General features: G+C 42.4%; 1 protein-coding gene across 5 annotated transcripts in view; it reads right to left on the bottom strand.

Moving 5' to 3' along the window:
- CDKL5 (cyclin dependent kinase like 5) overlaps positions 1 to 22,933 on the bottom strand; it is a 1,214,907-nt gene that overhangs the window by 350,573 nt on the left and 841,401 nt on the right. The gene's annotated exons all lie outside the window — the stretch shown is intronic.

Below are 22,933 nucleotides of genomic sequence, written 5' to 3'. Positions count from 1 at the left end.
CATATGCCGTTAACACCAGTGAATAAAGAGAAATATGAGCTTTAAAAAACGAATATGATTTCAACGAAATACCATTTCAATATTCAATGCAATCTGTACCTTTAACGTTACTAAATTATTATTGTTCTTAACATTTTATTGGAGATATAAAGTAGGCACCGTATATAGTAACAACACACATTGCCACTGTAACTTTCTACGATAAAAGCACAGCTGTCCGGGTGGAGACTGTGCTTAAGAAGACAATAAATAAATAAATATATTGTGAAGAGGTGGGCTTTGCGATCTCCCTTCATTACACCACTCTCACAGAAAATCACCACTAAATAGGGAGGTTATTCCAGAGTCTTGGTCCATTCACTGAAAAAAACTATTGCCAAGAGATGAGCATGAATGAATTTGTACCAGTGCGTTGGTGTCAGATATTCAGGTTTTCCAGATGTATTGTGTTGTAGATCATGAAACTACAAAGGATATGGCAGAAGGATGAACCCAGGATTAAGGTAAAGGGAACAGAAGGAAAATACAATCAAACCTTCTATGTTTGCTGATTAAGTGGGCTGACATATAAACAACTAGTTTAAAAGATGTCAAAAAGGATTCTGGGAGCCCATGAGTAAAGCGGTACACCGCTGATGTGTGACAAGATGAGAGTCTGGACTGGATTCATTTTTTCAAGTAATGTAAAGTGTAACCAAGTTCCTTGGGCCTATTTCTTGATATAATCATTGAAGGATAGAGAAGAAAATAAGTTACTTACCTGTAACTACAGTTATCTAGTATTGGTATCTTTCATAGATTTCACATGCCTGAATCATTCCCCGTCGCCGAGGCAGGAGTCCCACGGTAAATACAAAAGTAGTCCCAAAGGTAAATAATAGTAGTAAGCCCCAAAAAAAAGGCCTGAGGCCTAGATCTTAGCCTATCTACATCATTTTGCTAAAAGAACCAAAAGATTGATCCCAACCAATCAGCACCCTCTAGCAGAGCCAGTTCTCCTCAGATTTTCGTTAGCACAAGGGGAAATAAGTATCCCAAAACTATAGAGAACTGACTCTCCGGGGAGGAGGGTGGGTGCATGTGAATCTATGAAAGATACCAATACTGGATAACTGTAGTTACAGGTAAGTAACTTGCTTTCTTATGCAGTATTGGGGTATCTTTCATAGATTCACATGCCTGAATCAGAGTAGTGAGCAGTATACCAAGTATACAGTCGGTTGCGGTTGGTGGGAGACTTGTGCTGATAAACTCCCAATAACATCCATAAATCGTCAACAAAAGGTATAATAATCCAAACCTTACAAGTTAAAAGCATGACCTATAAATAGGAAAATGACACATGCATAGTAATATATCTTCTATGGATATGTAAGTCATTTTGCACATATTATATACAATGAACATAATATAATCGCAGAAATGTGTTTGCATCGTGAACAATGACAACCATAGGTCGTATGTAAAGACCGAAAGGTACCTGAAAAACTGGTTTCAAAGAAAAAGATGGTGCAGACAGCCTGTCGAACCGCTGCATCCTCTTGCTGTGTAGATTGAAGGCAATAATACCTCGTGAAAGTGTGAGCATTTTTCCATGTCGCAGCACAACACATATTTTTTAGAGTCACTCCAGCAAACAACGCTGTAGATGCTGCCATAGTTCTTGTGGAGTGAGCCCTGACTCTCCGTAGCAATGGCCTGTTAGTTTTGTCATGGCAGAAATGGATTGTAGATGCTATCCATCTTGCAATTGTGGCCTTTGTGACTGCAGTTCCCAGAGTAGCTTGTCCGTAAGCCACAAACAACTGGTCGGATTTTCTAAAGCTCTTTGTCCTTTGTAGGTAGAACTTTAAACATCTTTTGATGTCAAGGGAATGTAATGTTCTTTCCGCTGGTGTAGACAGATTTGGAAAGAAAGTATGTAACCTCACTGGCTCATTCAGGTGAAACTGTGACAGTACTTTAGGTATAAATGTAGGATTAGTCCGGAGGGTCACATAATCCTGAGAGAAATGTAGAAATGGTTCCTTTATAGTGAAGGTTTGAATTTTGCTTACTCTCCTAGCAGATGTTAGCACTAGAAGTAAAGCAACTTTCCACTTGAGAAACTTGAGCTCAGCCTTGTTAATCGGCTCGAATGGGTGCTTCATTAACTGCGTTAGGACCGTGTTAAGCTCCCACTCCGGTGGAGGAGGCCGCACCGGAGGAAACGCTCGGAAAAGACCTTTCATGAATTGTTTGATTAATGAGGAAGAACATAAAAAAAGAAGTTTAGCACCTTTCCTGAATCTTGAAAGTGCGGCTAAATGGACCTTCACGGATGAAAAGTAGAGTCCAGACCTCGGCAGATGTAGCAAATAAGGGAAAATCTGCTCCGCAGGAGCTTCTACCAGCTGAACCTTGTTAGTCTTACACCACCAGCAAAATCTCTTCCATTTCAGATGATAAGTCTTAATCGTGCTCTGAGCTCGTGATTTAGTTAAGATGTCACAACAGTCCTGAGGGATGTCAAGGTCCTTGAATTCTAAGAAATCAGGAGCCATGCGTTTAAATGTAGAGACTGAGGGTCCGGGTGAAGCACCTGCCCTCTGTTCCGTGACAACATTGTGGGTGTTGAAAGAAGACGGATCGGCTGATCCTGAGATAGTAACAGCAGTTCTTGGAACCAGTACTGGCCTGGCCACCGGGGTGCAATCAGGATGAGACGGCAGTCCTCCAGCTTCATCTTTCGTAACACCCTCGTGATAAGAGGTATTTTGGGAAAAATCCTTGACCATCGCATGGACAGGGCATTCCCCCTTGATCCCTGTTGAGTAAAAGTGCCAGGACGCCCCTTTGCTGGGGCAGCCGAGCGCTATAGAAGCACATCTAACATATCTGCTGGCATAATATCAGAATTTCTTGTTGTGCTTTGTTGCAAACAAATCCATGTCGGCTTGCCCCAAGTCTGGAACACCCTGTTTACTTGAGTGCGCGCTAGCTCCCACTCGTGGCAGTCCGATAGGCACCTGCTAAGCGTGTCCGCCAGGTTATTGTTCAGGCCTCTGACATGTTCCGCTTTGAGGGTTATGTTGTGGAGTGCGACCCATTCCCACAAATCATGAGCTTCTCTTGACAACGTTGCCGATCTTGTTCCTCCTTGCTTGTTCACATAAAACATGCTGGTTGTATTGTCGGTCCGAACCAGTACTGATGAACCTGCAATCCTTGGAAGGAAAGCTTGCAGGGATAAAAAAAATCGCTCATAATTCCAGTCTGTTGATGTGTTGTTGTCTGTACTCTTGAGACCACTTGCCTTGTATCTGTAAATCCTGAAGATGACCTCCCCATCCTTCCATGGAGGCATCTGTTGTAAGAACAAAATCCTGTATGAAAGTTAGTCCTTCTGCTAAATTGACTATCTGTGACCACCAATGTAGAGCATTCACCATGTGTGGCGTGACCTTGGTAGTGTCGTTGAAGGAACCCACTGCTTGCTGCCACTGAAGATGCAGCTCTTCCTGTAGAGGTCTCATTCTGAGTCATGCCAAAGGGATGAGATGTATGGCCGAAGGGCACATTCCCAGAGCGAAGCGAACATGCAGACGGAAACTGACTTTTTTCTTGAAATCAGAGTTGCCAGCTTTTGAAGACGAACCGGTTGTTCGTGAGACAAGAATGCCTTGCACTGGACCGTGTCCAGAAGGGCTCCAAGAAATGGAAGGACTTGCATTGGACGTTTTTGTTCACAGGTAGTCCCAGAGAGTTGAAAAGATATAGATACATTGCAGTGGCAATCTTGACTGCTTGTTCCGAAGGACCTTTGATTAACCAATCATCCAAATACAGGAATACCTGGATTCCCTGGGATCTTAACGCTGCCGCTACAGGAGCTAGGCACTTCGTGCACTTCGTCCTTGGTGCCGATTTTAGCCCAAACAGGAGCACTTTGAACTGATAATGGGCGCCAGCCACAGTGAAGCGGAGATATTTGCTATGTTTGGGGTGGATTGGGATGTGGAAGTAAGTGTCTTCCATATCCAGAGAAGCCATAAAATCTTCCTCGTTTAGGCAACCTAAAATTTCTGAAAGTGTGACCATGTGAAATCCTTGTTTTTTGAGGAATCTGTTCAGGTTGCGAAGGTCTAGGATCGGTCGCCATTACCCTGATTTCATTTTGATCAGGAAAAAACGAGAATAGAAACCTGTCCGTTTCTGATGTGATGGGACCTTCTCTATAGCATTTTTGAGGAGCATTGTAAAAGCTTCTTTGAATAGTAAGTGAAGGCGAGGGGGAGGGGGTCCCTTGGGCGAAGTGGTAGGTGGCTTGGTGACAAATTCTAGGGTATGTCCGTAGTTCACCAGGTCTAGAACCCATCGATCGGAGGTAATTTCTCGCCACTTGTCCACAAATGTTGAAATTTTCGCGCCCACGGGGATGAAAAGAGGTGTGATTGGCGCCTTGCAGAGATCACTGATTTCAAGGGCGTCTCGCCCTTGATTCTGCGATCGTTTGCGACCGCCCTGATGAGAGAAACAAGTTGTATTGGATTGCCGGTATGAAGATTGGTAATTCTGTCTATATTGGGGCTGGTATGGTCTGTTCTGCTGGTTTTGATATCATCCTCTAGAGGAAAATCCAAGCCTCCTTGTGCCTCTGAAGGTTCAGCGCTTGTATTGCAATGAACCCAAGGATCTTGCCGTGTCTGTATCCTTTTTTATTGCCTGGAGGGCTTCATCGATGTGTTTCCCGAACAACGATTCGCCATCATAGACCATGTCCAATATTTTTTTCTGGACATCAGGTCTGAAAGTGGTGGCTTTAAGCCAACCCTGGCATCTGAGTACTGCCGCCCCAGCCAGTTGTCTATAATTGGTATTTACAATGTCTAGTGCGCATTTTATTGTTTCAGATGCCGCACGTTCTCCCTCCAGTAAGATCTTCCGTGCTTACTGTCTTCTGTCCTCAGGAATGAGCTCAATCAACCCAGCCATATCTGACCACATTTGGCGATCATAACGCCCTATGATCGCTAGTGAGTTTGCTGCCCTGATGATGCAGCTGCCATAGTTGAAAACTTCTTGCCAATCAGATCAAGACGACGTCCCTCCTTGTCCGGCGGTGTAGTAATGGGTGTTGCCGGGTTCTTAGATCTTTGTTGGGCAGCCTGGGAGATGACCGAATCTGGCCGAGGGTGCCCAATGAGACAGAATGGACTGTTAGCCGGAGCACAATACTTCTTATCTATCCGTGGAAGCACTGCTGGCACAGAAGCAGGAGTTTTCATGATTTTGATACCTTTGTTCCATATCCAATCAATTATAGGAACGGCCCTGGTAATTTTTCCGGATTCCTCTTTAAAGTCGTGAAGGAAACATTCTGTTTGTTCAATGGTGACAGGCCGTTGAAATCTTACAGCAGCTCGCATGAGATTATGAAATCCTCCTATATCCTCTGGTGGCGAATCAGATGGAAGAGGAGTCGGTGGAGAAGGCATAGGGATAATGTAAGAATCCCAAGGATCTACATGAGGATTCTCTGGCAATTCACCTTCTTCAACTTCCTCATCAGAGGATGTGTCCTGACCTTGATGAGGGTCTGGAAGTTGGTGCTCTTGGGGAGGTTCTGGAAGTGGAGGCGTTGGAACCGGAGCATCAGGTGGAGGCAAAGGGTCCGGAATTGCCACAGGTGTAGATGGGACTTGTGGAATAACTTGCTGCGGGGGAAACCGCTGTCTGTAGTCTGCTAGCATGGCTTGCAAGTACTGTATAAGAGTTGGAGGCAGATGGCTGGTCTCACTCCGGCGAGACTGCCTATGATACACTTTATGATACGGGACGACAATGTCCTCTTGATAATATTGTTCGTGGTAATCCTCCTTCTCTTCCTCATCATCTTGACATTTGATGTGTAGCTCAGAAGGATAATGAAATGGTCCTTCGTCCTCCTCATCGTCGTAATCATCATCCTCTTCCTGCACATATGTCTCAAGGAGATGTGACGGAGTAAGAGGGGAAATACTGCAGTATTCATGTCTTTGAAACGCCTTGAGCTGAAAGCTCCTAGATGGAACAGGCGTGGAATAAGTTGGAACGACAGTCAATGCCGTAGATGGGACAGATAAGTCCGTAGTCGATGGAATGGTCGTTGACGGGCTCTTCGTCGATGGACCTGTCGTCGACGGGCTCTTTGTCAATGTAGTCGACGGGATCGTCGTCGACGGGCTCGATGTCAACGGGATCATCGTCGACAGGCTCAGCAACAATGAAGGCTTTGTCGACGGGATCTTCGTCGACGGGACATTCGTCGACGGTGCAGTAGACACCTGCATCTTCATCGACGATACACCTCTCGTCAACGGTGGAGGCTTCGTCGACGTGGACTTCGACGCTGACTTTGTCGACGAGGTTATCGTCGACGATTCTTCGACGACGGCCTTTTTTGACAGGATAGAAATCTTCATAGACAATATAGGAGAGGTGATAGACGTCATTGAGATAGTCTCTGTCGACGACGGCGCAGAAGAAGTGAGAGAAATCGATGACGGAGAAGGGAAAGCCAGAGATTTTGAGAGGCTTTTACTCACTGTTTTAGCAGATGGCTTCTTAGAGTCCATGAGAGCAGAAGTCTGAGGAGACTGCGCAGACCCAGAGGAAATTAAAGGAGACCTCTGAGAAGGGCCAGAAGTGAAGTGGGAGGATTTATGGTGTTTACTGCCCTCACTTGAAGAACTGTCCTGAGATCTGGCTCCCTTGCTGGAAGTTGAGGCTCCATCATCCTCTTCAGTCGAAGAAGATTTAAGCCACAACAGGACTCTTGCCTCCCTATCCCTAAGGGCTTGTTGAAGGGAAGGTACGGCAAATTTTGCAATCTTTTGCCTCATGCTTAGGGTAGAGGCAGTAGATACAGTCCGTATGTTGTTCATCAACATGGACCCTCTTCTTGTTGCAGGTTCTGCAGGGCTTGAACAAGGCCTTCTTGTCAGACATCATAGAAAATAGAAGAAAACTGAGTGGCACTCAGGGAGACTCCCTTCCACACGATGTCCGGTGAAAATTTGAGGAGAACTGGCTCTGCTGAGAGAGTTCTAGAGGGTGCTGATAGCTGATTGGTTAGGACCAATCTTTTGGTTCTTTTAGCATAATGATGTAGATAGGCTACAAAGATCTAGGCCTCTGGACTTTTCTTTGGGGCCTACTACTATTATTTACCTTTGGCACTACTTTTGTATTTACTGTGGGACTCCCGCCTCAGCGACGGGGAATGATTCAGGCATGTGAATCTATGAAAGATACCCCAATACTGGATAAGGTCCATGGATTTTACACAGGAGGTCCAACAGTCGTAGAAGCTACCATACCATTGAGCCGGTTCTTAAAGAGCCTTTCAGTGGTTGCTCCATTTATGAGAATCAATTCAGTCTGTTGGGCTAAGGTTTAGATATACTGTCAAAATCTTGAGCTGAATGTGGTCTAGACAGAATCAGAGTTTAAACATGTTTTTGAACTACACGACTTTAAAGAATAGGTGACTGTTGTCAGTATATTGGTAGATAGCAATAGTTTTGGGCTAAGACGTATTTCCAGTGTTTCTATGTAAATGTTACACAAACTGTTCTTGAACAGCATACGATGCAAGATTTGAAACGTGATGCTTTGTAAATCACATTAGAACTTGGTGATGGCATTCAGGACCACACCACATTTTTACATATTAATTTATTATAATACAGAATAAATCGATCAGCGTTCCTATTAGATCAACAACATCTGTGATTTATGGACCAAATGTATAATTCAAGATCTTTATCACACTTTTTTGTCTAATAACCATAGTAAACCTGTATATACTTCTACAAAGACCAGGTACAAAGAGTAGAGTTGATGTCACCATTACTCGGGGTGAATGTACTGGAAGAGGGTACCTCAGCACCTAACGAGTCACTTGCTGAACCGCCACCTCAATCGAATACAAAACAGGAGTCTTATAGATCCGCACCCACAAATCCACTAATAACACCACCCAACAGTGATAATACTCGTGACCTCTCATATAATGTCGAAAGTGGAAATCAAACTAAGGATACAAAGGAAAGAATTGTGGGAGTGAGAACAAATCAATTACGGAGAAGAGCAAAATGCAAAACTTGGTCTAACAGATCAATCCTCGTTAAGAAATCACCTCGAAACTTGAAAGAAATTAAGGAGCTCCTGAAAATAGTAGACAACCTGGCACAAGGCTCGCTGGAAATTTCAAAAGTAATTGATAAAATGTGGGAGATGACAGTAAGCACGCACTCAAAGGTCTCGCATATTCAGAATTTGGTACTATCCACACAAAGATGGAATGACGAGATGGCCCAGTCTCAAAAAAACAGGCTCAGTAGACCAGACAGGACAAATCCCCTTTCAAATGAAGAAACCCTAGCCTTACTCCGAACATATGAACAACCGGGACAGGGGAGTGCTGAGAGAATCAAAACAGTACCAATAGATGCTAACAGAACATCCAGAAAGAATGATAGGAAAGCAATCCACCGCAACCTACAACATATCCAATTAACAGCAACGGAATCCGAAAATGTGAACCCCAGTAACTCTGAAAAACCTCTGAGTTGCCTTCTACTCAATTGTCGTTCGGCAACTAAACATGCTTCAGACATAGCAGCCCTCATCCTCAATAAGGAAATTGACCTAGCAATACTTACGGAAACATGGCTCAATGAATCCTCATCACCCGCCATTGATCTCTTAGTACCACCGCAATATAACATTGTGAGATTAGATAGGCCAAGGAAAGTAGGAGGAGGTATAGCCTGCATTCACCGATCAGAGATAGAAGTCAACCAAATCCAAGCCGACCCCTTTGAATATTGTGAATACTTGGGTCTGAATATAAGATCATCAAGCAACCAGAAATGCAATCTGCATGCGTTTTACCATCCACCAGGAGATAACGCAAAGTTTACAGAGCAACTAATAGAGATCATTACGACCAACTACGATTCTGATGCCAACAACATTTTCCTAGGAGACTTTAATCTACACTGGGACGACGCAAATGACAAAACGGTTAACCTGCTTAAAGAGTTCCTCGCAGAACTAAACCTTACACAAGCTTGCACCCAACCCACACATGCGCAAGGAGCGACCTTAGACTGGATTATTGCAAATAAGAAAGAGACATCTATACTTGCTATTGATCCTTGTGATTGGTCGGACCATTACGCCATAACTTTCGTGATTCCTTCAGTGAAAAAGGGTAGGACTGTACAACCCCCCAGGTCCAAAAAAGCGACACGAGATACCAAAGAGGCGAATATTGAGTTACTGGTTGAAAGGTGCGAGAAAGATTTAAAGTCACCTGACGACATGCAGAATGTAAACGAGTTGACTGATCACTACCTAACCTCAATTGGAAATATTGTCAATGACACCATGCCACTAAAATTGAAGAGTGGCAGAAAAATCAAAAAATCCTTGGTTCAATGGAGCACTGAATGAGGAAAGGCGCAAATTGAGAACGGCCGAAAGAAACTGGAGACGACACCCTTCCTCCCCTGAGCTAAAAGCCCTTAGGACCACCAGAAGGCACTACAACAAAAAGATCATCAATTCCAAGAAAGAATATATAAGAGCAGAACTTGACAATGCCAAAAACAGACCACGAAAACTCTTCGAGATCTTAAAACAACAATCAGACAAACTGGCCAAATCGGCACAAGAACATTCAAAGACTCCCTTAAGCGGCGAGGAATTCTCCTCATTTTTCACAGAAAAGACCAAATCGCTAGAGGTAGAGCTCTCAAATGCCGCGGCTATCCTCCCGACCCAACATATGTCGACAAACGCGGCCCTTATGACAACAGAGAGGATGAAGGCAAAAAATAAAGCGAATTGGGACACATTTGAACTATATGACCAGGTCGAGATCGCTAAAACGCTCTCGGAAATTAGACCGAACAACCATTATCATGACCCTTTACCGGCAAAGTGTGTAAGAGAAATCAGCCACATCCTGGTCCCAATCTGGACCAAAATAATAAACGCGTCTCTTGCACAAGGGATCCTCCCAGACTGCCTAAAAACAGGACAAGTAGTGCCAATAATCAAAAAACCGACTGCAGACACAACAGATCCGAATAACTATCGTCCAGTAACGAACATCCCTTTATTGGCCAAACTTATTGAGAAATGCGTGCAGAGCCAATTGAATCAACACATTACCAAGTTCTCCTTACTAGACGAATGCCAATCAGGCTTCAGAGCAGGGCATAGCACGGAAACAGCGATCCTGCACATTGTCGACGACGCGCTACAAGCCCTAGACCAAAAGCAAGCTTGCTTACTGATTCTTTTAGACCTATCAGCTGCATTTGACACGGTAAATAATGAAGCATTATTGTCCAGACTACAGGTCAGGATGGGATTGTCCGGAAATGTGCTGAAATGGTTTAATTCTTTCCTACGCAACACAACACAGCGATTCCTGGTTAACCAAGCAATCTCACCCTCGTGTCCTAATACAATTGGGGTCCCGCAAGGCTCAACGCTATCCCCAGATCTATTCAACCTATATGTCGAACCTCTTACAGACATGCTACGGAACTCAAAGATTTCCTACCACATGTATGCAGACGACACGCAAATATACTTGAAGATTGCCAATCTTGAGGACATTGACCTAATGAATGAGACACTAAAGATGGCTTTGGAATGGTTAACCTCTAACCATCTGAAACTAAATGCCCATAAAACAGAATTCTTGCTAATTTCCCCACCAAGGAGCAACTCTGAAATAAAGGAATGGACCAAACGGCTGACGGCACTAAACTGCACCCCAACGCTAGTCAACTCAGCTAAATCACTAGGAATTACGTTAGATGAAAATCTCGACATGAAAGCCCATATTAATTCAATGGCGAAAAGTGCCCGCTTCCACCTGAGTTACCTAAGAAAATTAAAACCATTCATCTCGGAAGCAGATTTAAAACTGGCTATTCAATCACTAGTTATATCAAGGATCGAATATGGTTGCTCCACATTAGCAGGCCTACCAAAAACATCTACAGCACCACTAAAAGCCTGTCTCAGCGCAGCGGCAAGACTCATCACGGGGTCTAGGAAATTTGATCATATTTCTCCTCACCTGAAAGCACTAAATTGGCTACCGTACGAGGCTAGAATTCAAATGAGGATAGCATGCATTACCCACAAAGCGGTGCACTATAACACACCAAGATATCTAGCCAAGAAAATCAAGCTATCGGGAGGAAACAGACCAACTAGAAGTGCCAAGGAGTTATTGTTGCGGCCAGCCATCTTCCGAAAGAAAAAGTCTTATGACCGATCATTCTCTGGGGCTGCCCCTAGAGTCTGGAACTCTCTCCCTCCAAGCATCAGGAAGATTCAAAATATTGTTCAATTCAAACGGGAAGTGAAAAGCCATATGTTGAGGATGTACCTTGATTAGGGAAGCCAACGAAACTCTAGGACGAATATTTTTAGTCAGATGAAGGGCGGCCATCTTCTTGAACGATATTACCGATAAGTGAATGTCTCCACCCACATACCTGAACTGAACTTTGTCCTCACTGCCATCTCCTACTAGATGTACCGATAACTATGTGATAGCAGAAAACTATATAACCTCTACCTCTTCTTATTTATCTATATAGATAGGGATAAGCTAAGCCTTAGCCACCTTTTACTGTTAATTGCACACGCGTTTGGAATATATATATTTTTGCACCCCCCCTTAGCCATAAGTTCTTCTACTTCTTATAGGTTTTGTTCCATAATTCTATAATTGTTATTTTACTGCCAATGTGTAACCATTCTTGATGTTAAGCGCTCTGATACCCACGGGTCTTGTTCGCGCTATATAAAACACTATAATAAATAAATAAATAAATAAATAAATGTTTCCGGAAGCATAAATACAAGCTGCTTCACAAAGACAATAGGAAAATAAACATGTGAAAGTCAGACTACACAGGTTTAGAAGCATTTTGCGGCTCACACAGGTTTTCTTCTACTTATTTTATATTACAATCTTCACTACACTTGATATTTCTCACCTCTCTAAAAGCCTCATGATTTAACCCCTTGCATGCTGATGACGAGCTCAGCTCGTCATCAGCGTTACCTGCCGTGTGCTGATGACGAGCTGAGCTCGTCATGAATCGCGGTAATTTAAAAAATGCCGCATACAGCGGGAAAAGCGGCCGCACGCATGCGGTTAAAGACAGAGGATGACAATTCACCACTCAACCCTACAAAAAACAGAGAGGACCTGATTGAGAGCTTGGCATATAGGGTTCTCTTTTACCACACAACAGTATACCCTGTCAGACAAACCCTACGCCCACCCGTCTCATTTCGAGAAGGGAGGACCAAGGGTTTTTCCATCAATGTGGCCTCGAGAAAACTTCTTCAGATGGAGTAGGTACATCAGAGGGAGGACATTACACTGCCCACCCAATTTAAGGTGGACGGTGTAATTTGTTTTTTTACTGTCCCTCAGCACCAGGAAAACCTGGTGGTGAGGAATAGATAAAAACAAATAATGACCAACACACCCTGGGAGTAGACTGCCAGGATGTGTAGGTCAATTAGTGTTTTGCTTTTCTGGAACAAACACCTAATTTGTGTGTTTGCTTCTGAAAAAGAAAACAATGTTCTAAGTTTGGTAAACAGCCATCGAAACTGAAGACGGCTGCCAATTCTTTTGTACATGGAAAGGCACCGCTGGGACGTAGGGTCCTTTTAATATACAGAGATGACCACTGGGCCAGCCAAGTCCTCAAATTAATTGACTAGCATTTTGATGTCTAGAAATAACATGAAAACATTTATTTTCCCTTTTTATCTCGTATCCATGTTTCTGCTGTTTGATCTAATTATTATTTGTAAATAACTGAGAGAATTTAAATTATTTTTGATCTTTTTGCAGGTATATGGTCAAAATATCGAGTCCAAAATATCGAGTGACACAAATATCGAGTCCAAAATATAGAATGGACAAAATATCGAATGGACAGAATATAGTCATCAAAAATATCGTTTTAAAGGTAAGTAATGTAATATCGATTTTAAAAACCTAGAAAGTCAAAATATCGAAGTACATAATATAGGTTATTAAAAATATCGAATTTTTAATAATATCGAATTTTTCAAAGTGTTTTGTATGTTATTATATGTGTGAAAAGTGTTTATTTTTTGTAATTTATTTTAAATAATTAATTTTATGTTATTTAATTTTTGCGTAATTTAATTCTGTAGCGGGTTGTGGGTTTATAGGGGAATAGGGTGGTAAGTAATTTAATTATAATTAATTAAATATGTTAATTAATGTATTGGTATTTATTTTGAATAAATTGGTAATTAATTTTTAATTGGTAATTAATTAATTCTTAATTGATAAATAATTTGTATTAATTGATAATTATGTGAATAATATTAATTTATTTTCTGTAGCGGGTTGTGGGTTTATAGGGGAATAGGGTGGGGAGTAATTTAGTTATAATTAATTAAATATGTAAATTTATTTATTGGTATTTATTTTGAATAAATTGTTAAATATATTTTAATTGGTAATTCATTAATTCTTAATTGATAATTAATTTTTATTAATTGATTAATTGATAATTATGTGAATAACATTAATTTATTTTCTGTAGCGGGTTGTAGGTTTATAGAGGAATAGGGTGGAAAGTAATTTAATTATAATTAATTAAATATGTTTATTTATTGGTATTTATTTTGAATACATTATTAATTAATTTTTAATTGAGAATTAATTAATTCTTAATTGGTAATTCATTTTTATTAATTGATTATTGATAATTATGTGAATTATATTAATTTATTTTCACTAGAGTGGGAATAGTAAAATTTACCCCTATGCTATCCAACGCTTTCCCTACTGTTGCACTCACTGGAGTGGGAATAGTAATTTTTGCCACTACGGTATCCAACGCTTTCCCTACTGTTGCACTCACAGGAGTGGGAATAGTAATTTTTACCCCTACGCTATCCAACGCTTTCCATACTGTTGCACTCTCTGTAGTGGGAATAGTAATTTTTACCCCTACGCTATCCCAACGCCTTCCCTACTGTTGCACTCTCTGGAGTGGGAATAGTAATTTTTGATACTTACCTGTTTGTAGATAGGAATTCGATATTTTGTCTGTCGATATTTTAGCATCGATATTTTGGGTAGTCTATATTTTGTCCCTCGATATTTAGTCAGTGATCCCTTTTTGCACTCCTAATTTTGTTGTGGATGGCAAAGTAGTGGGTTCATAAGACTCCATGCACACGTTCCTACCAGTGGTGTGTGGTGACCCTCAGCAGTGGAGAGGTGTGGAGCCGAGAGTTAAATATTAAATCACAATGCCTTTAGGCTCACATTCCAAATCTCTCAATCATGACTCGTTAACAGATTTTATAATGGGCCATGGCTGAAAGCTCTGGAATTAAGGCTGAAGACCATGCGAGTTTCTCAAGTTGTCAAGTTTCAAAGCTTTATTCGACAGCATTGTCATAAAAGCATTTTCACCCTACTCTATACATAATAAATACTATTCTATTTTACAACAATTTAAAATACATACGAGTTTCTCACAGTGCCTGTCAATGGGCCAAAATGGACCATAAAGCTAAAATGAAATGAAAAACATACTTACCATGGCTCCTCATCTTGGAAGAAGTCAGCGTGAATCTTCCTGATGCCTCAGCCCACATCCCTCTCTGAATCCTGAGGCTGCTCTCATGCTGCAGATAAGCAGCACGAGAGCAGCGCGAGGACTGGCTGCAGCGGGATGCCTTAACACTCTAGCAGGCACTGGGGGCCTGTGCCTGCTCTCCACCCAGATGTTTAAGACAGCTAGGCGGAGAGGTTTAAAGAGTGCATGTCATGCTGGACGTCATAAGATAGCCGGCCAAACTGTCATGTGCTCTTTAAACTGGAGTGAGCACCACTCCTTCTCTGCTGCCAGTCAGCAGCAATTGCCCTGCCCTTGAACACTGTTTGGGCTGGAAGCAGTGAAAACTAAAATGGTAATTCATTTAATTACCATTTTATTTTTCATTTTTGCTGCACTGGGGGGATTTTTGCTGAATAATCGGACATATACTAAACCTTTCATGTTTTAGGAATCCAATGCATAATGGAAAGGTTATGGATACTGTGTTGCCACATTGTTTGGAGAGTGGCGATAGCAAGACCGAACCCATTCAACCTATCAAAACAGCTTTAAGTCCAATGCTCACAGATGTAAAACAGGTCCTTCAGCCAGACCTGGCTTTCTAGTCAACTACATTATTTCATGCTAAGGTTTTTAAGCCAATACATGCAATGTTGAATACAAACCGGCAAAGTACAAGAAAGGAAAATATTACTTAAAAACCCATGGTGGACATTGGTCCACTTGGCAGCTATGTCTATTTACTATGTAGATGCATCACTTACACACATATACAAGAAGAAAGTGCAGATAAATAGTGAGGGCAAGATGAAAGAGTGAGACTTCAAGTTTTTAAGAATGCAAGGCATAAATTAATTGAATGCTCCAAGGTAGGTTAATAGTCCAACTAGGTACTGCAGGTGGCTATATGTTTTGGGAAGGCTGTGTGAACACGGATAAGCACTAGCTGACTACTTTGTTCAATTAAATCTTTGACGCTCACCTGGACGTCTCTTGCCACCAGGAGAACCCTTGTTTTTTTTTTCCGGTGTTTCCCGCGCTGTGAGTGCGCCATCGCCCGCCTGTCCCCCCCGCCGCCGCGACCTACCAACTCGGCGGCTGCAGTGTGGGGGGACTACACGGACCAGAGCACCGAGCGGGACTGCCCCGCCCACCAGCCGCACTTCCGCGCCTGGAGGCGCTTAAAGATCCTGCGCTTGCCCGGGGGAGCGGGAGAACTTTGTTAAATTCAATCTTTGACGCTCACCTGGACGTCTCTTGCCACCAGGAGGACCCTTGTTTTTTCTTACCGGTGTTTCCCACGCTGTGAGTGCGCCATCGCCTGCCTGTCCCCCCCGCCGCTGCGACCTACCAACTCAGCGGCCGCAGTGTGGGGGGACTACACGGACCAGAGCACCGAGCGGGACTGCCCCGCCCACCAGCCGCACTTCCGCGCCCGGAGGCGCTTAAAGATCCTGCGCTTGCCCGCGTCACGGGACGCGCGCGGGCGATCGCCGGGCTGAGCCCGGGCAGAGGGGGGGGCCGTCTGTGGCCGTCCGGGGCCGGCCGCGGCTGGGCTGGGCCATCCCCCCTTAGTGTTGGGTCCTGCACAACAACGTAACTATTATAATTATCGTTCCCTTCTCTGTACCCTATTGTTTGTTAACAGCCGTGAAACTGTGGTATTATGGCTCAACGTTCTAGGAAGGGCCGTCATGTCACTATAGCCACAACGGGAGGGGTGGTCACAGGTACTATTGACCAATTCATCACACGGGCTGCAGTGGTTTTCGAAAAAGAAATAGCCCTTGCTGATAAACGTTTGTCAATAGACCTCCTAACAGGGAAACGCTCCTCATTGGGTAAAATCGGATCAGTTGTTACTCCAGAACGTTCCAAACAAAAAGTTCCATTAGTCACCTTAAGCCCAAAACTTAGTTTTACGCAGGCGGAGATAGATAATATCGAGGCATGTTCCTTATTAAATTCAACACCAATTAGTTTGGATTCTAGTACCTCGCGGGTTAGTGTCCCATCACCTCTCTCGCCACTTATATCTCCACTGTTACCGATACCTGCTAACTCTATACTTGCTAACCCTGTGCCACAAGCAAGTACAAATACCAAAATCATTGGCCTACCGGGTAAAAGAAAAAGAGGGGGTAGTCCACCAAAGGGCGCCGCAAGTAAGAGTTCCAAAAAACCTAAGTTACATCAGGCATCCAGGCATTCTGTGCAGGCCCCCTGTCCACCTATGGCCACTACAGATAAGTCTCAATCAGTCACCCAATGTAGCATTAATGAGGGGCTCTTAGAGAAAATGGAAACGTTAGTTAAATCACTGATGTTGCCTTTAATCGAAAGAACGAAAATGATTAACTCTAAATTGGACCATTTGGAAAAATTAGTGGAAATATAACCTCATTGGATAGTATTACAAAAATTTTGAAGAACCCAAAGGCTATATCATCTGTCCCTATCCCACAAGTCACTGACATTAGTAGCAATAGAGGGGCGATGCAAATAAATACCATAGCAAATCCAGTCAGTCAACCTACCCAAATCAGTGCAGAAAAACACCCAGCAGAGATTAACACGTCAAGGTCTGCTGGGGTTAAGGTTTTGGGGGTAGGTGTAATGGCCAAAAAGCAACTCGAACTGGATGTACAAACAGTGGAGAGCCAGTCTAATGGGCGTGTTTCTATGGGCAATAAGTGTATTCCTCAACGACTTCCTTGTGTAAATTTCCCCCCTGAAGCTGTACCCTACACAATCATCTTGGTGGGAGTCCGAGGGATTGGGACCGAGAGAGTAGAAACACACAGGGAACTGAAGAATAAAGTCACCTTCTGGCTTAACAAGAATAGAACGCTCCCCCCTTTTTCTAACACAGAGATATTAACTGTTAGGAGGGTGAGCTGGGTAGGGAGCAGTGCCAAGGATCTAGAAGGTGACTGCGTCATCGTGAATTTTAAAGACCCCTGGGCAGTTGACTTTATTCGCAGGGAACCCAGGTTTGGGAGAGAGGGGGATATACAAACACTAGATTTAAACTTCTTTTACCCTGGCACCAAATGCGGTCCATCATTCCCCCCCGCATTACGCATATAGAAGGAGACGATGTGGTGTAAATCCCTTTGACAGGGTGGCGTTCCATCTTCCCCTGTCAAACCGATTTGATCCTTTTTTAGATTTAGAGGGGGTAGACTGACTGCTACATCCCATGGGCGATATTACTGAGTCTCAGGTGTTGGTTAGCGATGAGACTAGAAACATACTAGATGGGAAACGGGACTTTTTTGCGGATGCTATATCGGTAGGTGACGAAATGGTTGGAAAGGGTACGAAGCTTGGTGTACCTGTACAGTAGACTATGTTCCGAAGGTTTTGGATATGACCAGGGAAGGTCAGGAAGATGGCCAGGAGGATGGGCAGGATGTGTATACGACACATTTGGGCCCCTTGGAAGAGAAAATAAAAAAGGGAAGGAATATCACAAAAGATATAGTTTTGGAATACAGACCCTTCTAATAACTTGGGCAGTAAGCAATGTAGGGCTGCCACAAATGATATTTTAGAGTCCGAAACTCTGACACAATACAACAATATGCCGAAAACTGATATCATCCAACACATTAATCCAATGCCATCACCTTCGCATCAAATAATGCATGGCACTGGAGATGGATTGAATATCACTACCTGGAATATAGCAGGCATAATTGGTAAACTTAATACCCCTTTCTGGAATGATTTTATTACACAAGGGTACGATATAATATGTCTCCAAGAGACATGATATAGAGACCAAATTCATGTTGAAGGCTATACGTCCTTTTGTGTAGATGCTGTAAATTCCGTTGCAGGTAGGGCTAAGGGTGGTCTGTTGACCCTGATATCCACTGGGCTGACAGAATTTAAACTAGGAACATGTCTTGAGGTTGGACCTTATGCATTAATAATATGTCTTGAGCATCATAAAGCCAATGATTTAGTCATTGTTAACTTTTATAATAACATCTTTGATGCTAGCAGAGAATCACTGGTACAAGATATAGGAAGAGGAATAGACGAAATTCTTGTAGAATATAAAGATTCTCCTGTCATCCTCTGGGCAGGAGACTTTAATTTACAAGTTTGCAAAGATGCTAAGAAGGGGATCTGCGGCACTACCTATGACTATGATGATAGAGGAAATATCATATATAACCACTTTCCCCACAATACATATGGACTGGCGTTGAATACCTTAGCCGCTAAATTGGATCTAGAATTATTGGATTGCTAAAAAAAAGGGGGTAATATTAGGTGCCCAACCTTTAAAGGTAGGGATTATAATTCCAACATTGACCACATATTAGTCTCCTGTGGTACAGCTTATTGTGATGTATGGATAGTTGAGCAAGCAGTAAGTGATCACAATAGCATTATTTTGACATTATTAGGCTGGGGCTGTAAAACCCAAAGTTATAGTAAAACAACCCAGGACATCATGGCCATAAGACCGAATGGACCAAGAATTAAGTGGGCCAAAATTAACCCCAACAAGCTCCGAGTGGATGTAAATGACATATGTGGAGCTGCAATAAGTTATTGCTTAAGTGACGAGATCACCCCAGAAACTGTGTTATTGATGATTAGTAAAATAAATACAACAATAGAGGGATTATTGACTGGAAAGAGTCGCAAACATAGGGCCAAACAAATTGCCTGGTTCAACAAAGATTGTATACAAGCTTTGTCCACACTAAAACTTGCTCTGTCAATAAAACCAAGAGATCTGGAACACGTTAGGGAAAAGCGGTATATTTATAAAGCTACCCTAGAGGTCCGGAAAAAACAGCTACAAGATGAGGCATGGCATAATCTATATATGGCTGTAATTACAAAAAATAGCAAACTTCTGTGGGAGAATATTAATTGCCCTTTTTTAAAGAATGACATAATAACCGTAATATCTTCCAACATTAACTGCAATGCATGGATAGAGCATTTTTCTAAGGTTTATAACTCAGATGGGCTGTTTTTAGCTTGTGAAACAGATACTTATGGTAAATGGCCGACTATTCCGTTATCTATTAGTCTGGACGAGGTTCAGGCCGGACTTGAGAAGAGCAATGCTGGCAAGGCACCGGGGCCGAATGGTGTGCCGGTAGATCTATACAAACATGAGATGGACTTATGGGCACCCATCTTAACGCGCTTTTTTAATGCCGCAATTGAATTTGACCTTCCACAGACTTGGGGTCAATCACTTATCGTACCCCTTTTTAAAAAGGGCTCAAGGTCAGAGGCATGCAACTACCGTCCCATCTCCCTCCTGGATTCAACAATTATAGTACAAAATAGAGTCCTCCTAGATAGACTAGAAACATGGGCGGAGGAGGAATCTATTTTATCACCAGTACAATATGGATTCAGGAGGGGGATTGGTACGATGGAGCAATGCATTAACCTTGACCTTATTATAAATAAATTCACAACAGTCAAGGAAGGAAACCATTTTTTATGTTTTGCCGATTTAAGTTCTGCTTTTGATTTGGTTGAACATTCACTTTTATGGCCTGTTTTATTAGAAATGGGAGCACCAAAAGAGGTTATATACTTCCTGGCCAGACTGTATGAAACGCTGACATGTAAGGTGCACTTCGGGATTGCCGGTGAGTGCACGCCGTATTTTAAAGTTAACAGAGGCATAAGGCAAGGTTGCGTTTTAGCACCACTTTTGTTTTCCTTATTTATTAATCAGATAGACACAATACTTGGAACAACCGCCGTGGATGCACCTTTAATTGATGGTAAGCCTATCCCAATTCTGCTATACGCAGATGATGCGGTTCTTTTATCTCGCACACAAAATGGCCTGCAACGCCTCATTGACAACTTTCAGACCTTCATAGCCAAACGGAAATTGTTAATCAACAAAGACAAAACTTTCACAATGACATGCGAGAAGAGGACTAAACAAAATAGGACCTTCTTTTTAGAAAATGCTAGGTTAGAATCCGTAAAGAAATTTGGTACCTTGGTATTACTTTTTCTGGTGAAGGGGGATGGACCAGTGAACAAGAGAGTGTCCAGTCAAAAATGGTCAGGAACATCAATAGTGTTTTCAGATTTGCCGCCAAGCTGGGGAACCGCAGAATAAAAGAGATGATCCATATATATAATATGAGGTGCTTGTCATCTGCACTGTATGGGGCAGGTGTGTGGGGAAATCATACCAATAGCTGCAGGTTGATTCAACAACAGGAACATCTTTTTCTAAACCGCTTGCTGTGCACCCCTGCTTCTGCTTCTATTGAGATCATTCACAGGGATGTGGGCTTACATTACATCAGGGATCTAGCTGCCCTGCGCCCACTGTCTTTATGGCGGTCCATATGGTCTAAACCCGAAACCAAATTTACCCAAGGTGTAATTAAGGATTGTCTAAAACTGGAACATTGCATGCGTATACCTTGGCTTAGGCACATTCGGTTCTGGTACAAGTTAGTTTTTGATTTGGACCCTTTTTTAGAAATGGAATTGGGTGTCCCCATTTCAAAGAAAGAGTTGAAGGGATCTTTTTTAAAACATGTAGAGAAGGTCAGGGCTGTCGAATATGCAAACCAACGTACTTATGTCTTTTATCAGGAACACAATGGTTAAGAAGGCTTCCAGCAATATTTGACCGCCGTTACAAGAAGCTCCCTCCGTTTTGTATTGACACGGTTGAGATTAGGCACTGTGCACCACCTAGTGTCCTTCCCTTACATCTGACGGAATAGTATTTTACCTTGCCCATGTGACGGGATATCTAAACAGAGCTGTTGCCATTTTATGCTTTTTTGTAAATTTTATGTTTTTTTAAGGAAACCGTATTTAAAGCCCATCTTTTTAAAATATAATAAAAGAACAACTAAAGATGCACTGCGGATAATGTTCGAATTGAATAGTACGGATATTTGTTTTTATGTAGCTACATATATTTTAAAATGTGTACCAATAAGGAAATCAATTATGATATGACTATGAGTTATTTGATTCCACTGCAATATTTTAGTAAGTGAAATGAGCCTATACTGGTTATTAGCACAGGTCACTTTAATTGCACTTTCTGTACTTGGACTATTGTAGGAACTATATTTTTCACGAGTTTTATATTGTGTCTTTAGGAATTAATACAAATAATTATCCCTAGGTTGGCACGAATCATTATATTGCGAATTTTGCACACTCGTTTGAAAAGTTTTTTAATTTATTTTTGTCTGTGGAGAATAATCTCAAGCCCTCGTACAGTTTTGAAAGGCTAAAATCAATATAGTAAATTGTATTGTTTTTATAAGTACTACAATGTATAATTTTATTTTGTTTGCTATGTGGTTATATTTTATATACCGAATAAAGCATTTTGAATCGACTATTGGTCCAGAGTCCAGCAACAGACGGGTCACATAACCGAGTTGCATATCCCAAACACCCCCGCGGCCTGCCTACTTGGACTGATGTCACAATCTAAGATAAATAGAGAGGCGACTAGGTTTGTACAGACCGAGCCCTACTGTTGGCCAAAAGACAAATCACCATGCATGGAAAAGCAGGCGTGCTCTAATGATGGATAGGTGGAGACCAGAATTGTTGAAGTGGACTGGAGTAAGAATCAGAGCGCCAACAGACATAACGAGTACGGGAGGGGAGGCATCCTGTGGAATAGCTTGGGATTTATTTTTGTCCCGAATCCCAAAAGATGACAATTATCCCCTCTTAGATAACGCATGGTTAAACGTTATTTGTGACCAGATAATAGTTAAAATTATACTGATGTGAACATGTCACTGCCTTGTTACGGTGTTGTAGATGCATCTCAATAGTCTCAGTTCTGTGATTAGAGTCAGAGAGCATGATGCCATTATGTAATCTGTTTTGTACTGGTAATTGACAGGTGCTAGTTGGCAGCTGTTAGTGCAGGGTGGTCTGCTAATATTATATTGATCTTTCGCTGGAGGACCATGAACGGTAGTTGCCCCCTGTAGTGACAGAGGTAATCTTTTCCACGTTGGGTCATCAGTTTCATGACCTCTTTGCCACTGCCCAGAACAGGAAGCGTCCTATGTTTTAAGTACAAAGGAAGAGTGGGCGGACAGAGCACAGCTGATCTTGACCGCCCAAGATTGGGCGCAGAGGATCTGGTAGATCAAACTGTTGGCACTCTGCATGCAGCTGCCTCTTCTTCTCCCGTAGAAAGCTGGCCTGCTCTGCTCTCGCTGCAGGATGGTCAGGTC

This window comes from Lissotriton helveticus, chromosome 8 (assembly GCF_964261635.1).
Source record: "Lissotriton helveticus chromosome 8, aLisHel1.1, whole genome shotgun sequence".
Lineage (NCBI taxonomy): Eukaryota > Metazoa > Chordata > Amphibia > Caudata > Salamandridae > Lissotriton > Lissotriton helveticus.
Note: the sequence above shows the minus strand (reverse complement) of the source record. Positions and strands in the feature narration are given on the sequence as shown.